The sequence below is a fragment of the Centropristis striata genome, chromosome 3 (assembly GCF_030273125.1).
Source record: "Centropristis striata isolate RG_2023a ecotype Rhode Island chromosome 3, C.striata_1.0, whole genome shotgun sequence".
Lineage (NCBI taxonomy): Eukaryota > Metazoa > Chordata > Actinopteri > Perciformes > Serranidae > Centropristis > Centropristis striata.
Genome location: NC_081519.1, coordinates 37,857,437 through 37,863,378, shown reverse-complemented (window position 1 = coordinate 37,863,378; position 5,942 = coordinate 37,857,437). Strand labels below are relative to the sequence as shown.

The window sequence follows — 5,942 nt, the reverse complement described above, 5'->3', positions numbered from 1 at the left end:
AATGACAAAAAAATACACAAAATTGCAAAAAAAAATACACAAAAGGACTAAAAAAAGACACAAAAGACACAAAATTACACAAATATACACAAGATGACCAAAATTGTTACACTAAACACACAAGACACAAATAAAATACAGTCACACTTGAATAAAATCAGAGTTGGATGACAGGATCACACACAATCACAAGATCACATATATGTTGTTTTTTTCTTTGTTTCCTTTGTGGTTCAAAATGTTGATCCAGTAAGTCAGAATAAAAAATCAATTATTATTAGGTCACAAAGGTGAGGTTGTGCTGAAAAAAATATATACCAACACGGCATTTAAACATGTGGTGTATACAGGCAGGATGAAAAGGATTAAAAAATGGACAGAATAGCTCCAGACTCCATAGAGTTAAATTACTTTTGTGGAATCTTTTTGTATGAGGCGGATATTTAGAAAGGCATATTCAGATTTTTTAAACTTTTGAAATTGTTTGATGACAGTTAATAATAATAGAAAAACATAAAACATAAACATGTAAAGAAAACAACTTTTAGGGCAACATTTCAGACTGTTTGCTTGATAACACCATGATTTTTCTATTTTTCTCTAAAACCAGGGAGACTGATTTTAGTTTCTGATTTTTTTTTTTTTACTGATTGATGATAATATATGTCATATAGAGATTAATCTTTTGAGATTAAATATGCAATTTCTGTGTCATCAACTACTACACTACACCACTGTAATCTGTGCCAGGATTAAATGCACCACAGTTATTAAATTTATAGATCCAACCATATGTCCAGTGAAAATGCACGCATTTCAGAACAAACAACTCTGCCTCGAACTCATGACAAGATTTTTTTAATTTAAAAAACATTTTCACTTATTGAGTAACAGGGCCTTGTTTTTGTTTTTGTTCTTGTTTTCGTCAAAAAAAAATTAATTTAGAAGACATACTGGGAACTGCTTAAGCCATTTCAATTATGCTTTTGCCCAAAGGAACAGTGTTTTTAAATATGAGATATTATCTTATAAATAAAATTCATGTGTGCAATATTTAAAAGACTAGGCAATTGTTTGGCACTTACAAAAAGAACATTATGTTTCTGGTAGCTGAAGAAAACTGTATTAATTGATTTAAAAGGCATAAATAAATGAATAAATAATTAGACTGTCATAATGAATGACTGGTGAAAAGACAGCCGAAGTGAAAAGTCTTTTGTTCAAACTCAAATTAACAAATGATGCATACTGTATTGTTATATAAAATCTTTTTCTACAAAAGCCGAATTCTACAGGGTTGCTCATGAAGTTGGAATAAAATATTTTTTACCTCTTTCCATGAAATAATTGTGATAATGTGATTTATTCTTGACGGATAAAGTGTGTATCTTCTCAAATCATATATGTCACAATGAAGATGAAACCACAAAAACAGAGGATTGGGTCTAAAAACACAATTATTCGAACTTTATGAGCAACCATGTGTATTTAATGTTTTACTAATCGATATTTTTAATATTAACAAAGAATCAAATATGTAATGTGGAAAGGCATCAACCTAAGTGACAAATTCACATAATTATTACTAACTCCTTAGCTTTCCTGAGCTTTTTACACACAGACAGGTACGTTTCTTTGCTAACATTATAACAAGAAATCACTTGTAGTGGGGTTTTGTGCACCCTAGTGGCCATAATAATCATTGTCAGATCTAAGCAGACTTACTCTTTGTTTATTCTTTCAAGATGGGGTAAAATTGTGGCAAACATAATGCACTTAATTAAAACAAATTAAATATACAGGTTTTTTTTTAATACGTCTCGCCGTAAACCGTCATCTATACTTGTAGTATTGTACAACCCTTTGTTCAGACAAAAACACTTGTACTATTTAGCACATGTATAGGACACATATACAACTAAAACAGCTCAGCGACAATGAGCGGGGGGCTTCAACGACAGCGCTTGCCTTAAGCAGTGCATCTACCTAATGATGTTTAGCATTATGACAGAGCGTTTGACCATCTGACCTCCTGTCTATACATCTGCCAGTCTATTCCTTTGTGACGTGAATGGCAGGTGGCCGGCCTATCTTTAACAGTATCAGGCCTTAATAATTTTTTTTTCAAAGGCTCGGTGAATAGAACAAGGGGATTTGTAAGGATCTCTCACACACAAAAGAATAGATGTCTTCTCGTAGAAAACACATTGGGAGTTTGAAGATGATGCAATCGTGTATTCTGAAAAGTTGCTTGTCATATGGAAACATACACTACCGGTGAAAAGTTTTAGAACACCCCAATTTTTCCATTTTTTACTGAAATTCAAGCAGTTCAAGTCAAATGAACAGCTTGAAAGGGTACGGAGGTAAGTGGTGAACTGCCAGAGGTAAATAAAAAAAGGTAAGCTTAACCAAAACTGAAAAATAATTTCAGAATTATACAAGTAGGCCTTTTTCAGGGAACAAGAAATGGGTTAACAACTTAACTCTATGGAGTCTTGTCCATTTTTGAATTCTTTTCATGTCTTTGTAATCAAAATCAGTCATTTTGTGTCTTTTTTTGTCATTTTGTGTCTTTTTTTGGTCATTTTGTGTCTTTTTTTAGTCCTTTAGTCCAACATAAAATGTGATTTTGAATCTTTTTTTTACTTTCAAAACACTATCATGCTCAATAAAGAATTTTAAATGTTGCAAATGTGCATTAATTTCAGAGTACACTGAGACATTAAACTGCATAATTTTCAATTAAATTCTGGAAAAGTTGGTGTGTTCTAAAATTTTTGACCAGTAGTGTATGTCCTGTACCTTCTGTAATTATTTACGCAGTGACACATTGGGATTTTTTTTTTTGCTCCACACCAGCACATTTGATGTATTGTTAACAACTCTCACTTGACTATACACAAAAAATATATAGTATATATAATACACATACACCTTTGCATTTCTTCTATAGGGAAATCATTGCTCATTTAATTAGACACATTCATATAGGTGCTGTGGCTTAGTTGGTCAAAGTGCCTGTCTTGTAAACAGGAGATCCTGGGTTCAAATCCCAGCAGTGCCTTTTTATTAGAGAAAGCACATTTTGCGTAGACATTTTTGGTCCCAGATGATGACTCAAATCCTAGCAGTGCCTGTTTGTTACAGTGTTTTGTCTTGGTAGTGGTTTAGATGTTTGTCTTCTAAGCAGGAAATCCAAAGATCAAATCCCTGCAATCCTCAGACTATAGAACTGTTTGTAGACTTGAGCTGCTGAAGTTTATGCAACATTCTTGTGGAAAATTTTTGCTGAAAGCCAAGGCGCTGTGGCTTAGTTGGTCAAAGTGCCTGTCTAGTAAACAGGAGATCCTGGGTTCAAATCCCAGCAGTGCCTCATACTTGCACTTTTTCTTGATTGTTAAAGTTTCCTCTTGGTGGGAAGGTCAGTGGGCCTTGTGGTTTAGACACCTGTCTTCTAAGCAGGAAATCCTGAGTTCATATCCTGCAGTCCTCAGACTATAGAGAGCCTATAGTTTGTAGGTTTTAACTGTAGCAGATAGTTTTAGGATTAATTTGGTAGCAATGGTCCTCTGAAAAACATTGTCTCATTTGTGTCCAGATCAAAGGAAACACTTTTGAAAAGTAAAGGTGCTGTGGCTTAGTTGGTCAAAGCGCCTGTCTAGTAAACAGGAAATCCTGGGTTCAAATCCCAGCAGTACCTGGTAGAGACTTACTAAATCTTTAGATGCAATGCATTAATTCAGAATGTCTGGACAAGACAAATTGTATGATCAACATAATGTTTATTTACGTTCATTTATGTCAGTTGAATGTTTAAGATTAGAAAAGGTCTTACTCATAGAGGTGCTGTGGCTTAGTTGGTCAAAGCGCCTGTCTAGTAAACAGGAGATCCTGGGTTCAAATCCCAGCAGTACCTTGTTGTTAGTATCCCTTACTTCCACCAAAAACACTACATGCTATTTTAGTGTTCATGTATAAATAATAATCATACAAAAGTCTCTTATAATGTCATATTCTAAACGAGACAGTTCTACAGAATAGTTTAGAAGAAGTTCTATTCTCTTATTACCCCACTGCAAAATACTCCATTACAAATAAAAGTCCTGCATTCAAAACCATACTTAAGTGGAGATCTGAGTACTTCTTCCAGCACTGCAAACACCTATGGAAAAGTAAAAAAAAAAAAGTAAAATAAATATGTAAAATAAAAATAAAATGTAACATTGTATATGACTGATTTATTTGTGGAATGTGCTCAGGTCAGTGCATTGGGCATTCAAAATTTTAAAGAATATATAAAAATCAAATTAAATATATATACACAAGAGAGCACTTTCCACCCCCCACTCACCATCCTCACCCCTGGTTCAATCAGCCACATATATGCATGTCTCAACTCCCCAAAGACAGTGGACAGTTGGGGTGGCCTGCTGATTAATTTCAACCTCCCCCTGATTCCCTCTGCCTCCTCCTGCTCCTGCTCCTGCCATCCTCCAACCATCTCTGCATCCCTCCATCTATCCCTCCCCTACTCTGCAAAGGGCAACAGCTCCAGAGGTCTACCATATGGGCCAGTGTCTGAGCGGCTGACTGCCTGCCTCCCTGCAGCTTGCATGTGTGCGTGTGTGTGTTTGTGATTCAAGCCTGCTCTGACTGTTAGCCTGCTCCACCTGTTCCTCTGTCACAACAGACCAGACCTCTCCACTACAGGCCGTCCAGGACAGGATGGTGCATAGATAGATGAACTGATGACAGACAAAAAGATAAATAGATTGAGAGGGAGATGGGAGCAGCGATATGCAGATGTGACAGCAGGGTTTTGGAAAAAAATGTAAATCAAAAGGGACAGTTAAATCATATTGATAAGCACCTGCCAAAAACGTTTGAAAAGTCACCAGTAATGTGGTCAAAATGAGAGCAGAGTAGAGCAAAAAGATCAGAAATGGGTCAAAAGACAGAAACACAGATGGACGGACGACAAAACAGATGAGCAGACAATGATAGATTGAAAAAAATATGGAATAAATTATTCTCAAAATATGAATGACAGACTGTGCAGTGAACAGACTGTGGTAGAAAGACACACCACGCTGCTCCCTAAACACCCGAGGACACAGGATGATAATGAATGAGAACTTGGGGGTGATAATGAGAGGTCAAAGAGAAGAATAAGTCTCAGGCTTGTACACCTGTGGCCCACCTTCTGCCATCTAAACCGCCCAGCAACCTCTCTTTTTTTTAACCCCCACCACGTTCAGTTACTCTCATTATAACCTACTGAATAATGTAAAGGTATATATGCATGAGGGATCCAAGCGAAGGAGAGGAGACAGGGCTGAGGGATGGAAGGATCTACATAATGGGGCTATCTCTCTCTCCATCTGGTCATGTGTTTATAATCTTCCCCTCCTCCTTCCTAATGCCGATCTATCCGTTTGTCTGACAGACCCAATGCCCTCATCAAAACCATTTATTATTCTCTAATAATACTGTGCTCTATCTACAGTCTGCACAGACTTTTCTTCTATTGTGCAACAAATACTGTGAAATACACAGAGACAGACACACAGGCATTCTCACAGATGCACATTCAGTTTCCGTTTGTATGAGCTGACGCAAGCACTTTGCATCCTCAGGAGAATTAACCAGGCGTCTGCCACCTGACCCCGTTGACTCCGACCATCCTGGGCTCAGCTGATACGCGTGCCGTGTGGCCCTGACATGAGGAGGACAAAAAAGCAGGAGGAGTGGGAGGAGGGCAAGGACAGAAGGACCAGCAGGCAATGAATGATTATGATGACTAGGGCCATCTTGCTGGCCTCAGCCCGCCGCTGCCCCCCCCCTTTCAGAAACCCTGGCCTTGGCCCTGCTCTGGCTCCCACATGGACTAGTGATCTGGCTCGGGTCGGCGTGGGTGAAGTGTCACCACCAGGCAGGGT

General features: G+C 37.6%; 4 non-coding genes across 4 annotated transcripts; all 4 read left to right on the top strand.

Moving 5' to 3' along the window:
• The first annotated feature begins 2,993 nt into the window (after window positions 1-2,993).
• Window positions 2,994-3,067, top strand: trnat-ugu (transfer RNA threonine (anticodon UGU)). The gene has a single exon. It is a non-coding gene; the product is annotated as a tRNA-Thr (tRNA).
• A 235-nt stretch (window positions 3,068-3,302) lies between these two features.
• Window positions 3,303-3,376, top strand: trnat-agu (transfer RNA threonine (anticodon AGU)). Its single transcript has one exon. It is a non-coding gene; the product is annotated as a tRNA-Thr (tRNA).
• Window positions 3,377-3,629: 253 nt separating this feature from the next.
• trnat-agu (transfer RNA threonine (anticodon AGU)) lies at window positions 3,630-3,703 on the top strand. Its single transcript has one exon. It is a non-coding gene; the product is annotated as a tRNA-Thr (tRNA).
• A 142-nt stretch (window positions 3,704-3,845) lies between these two features.
• Window positions 3,846-3,919, top strand: trnat-agu (transfer RNA threonine (anticodon AGU)). The gene has a single exon. It is a non-coding gene; the product is annotated as a tRNA-Thr (tRNA).
• The last annotated feature ends 2,023 nt before the right edge of the window (window positions 3,920-5,942 follow it).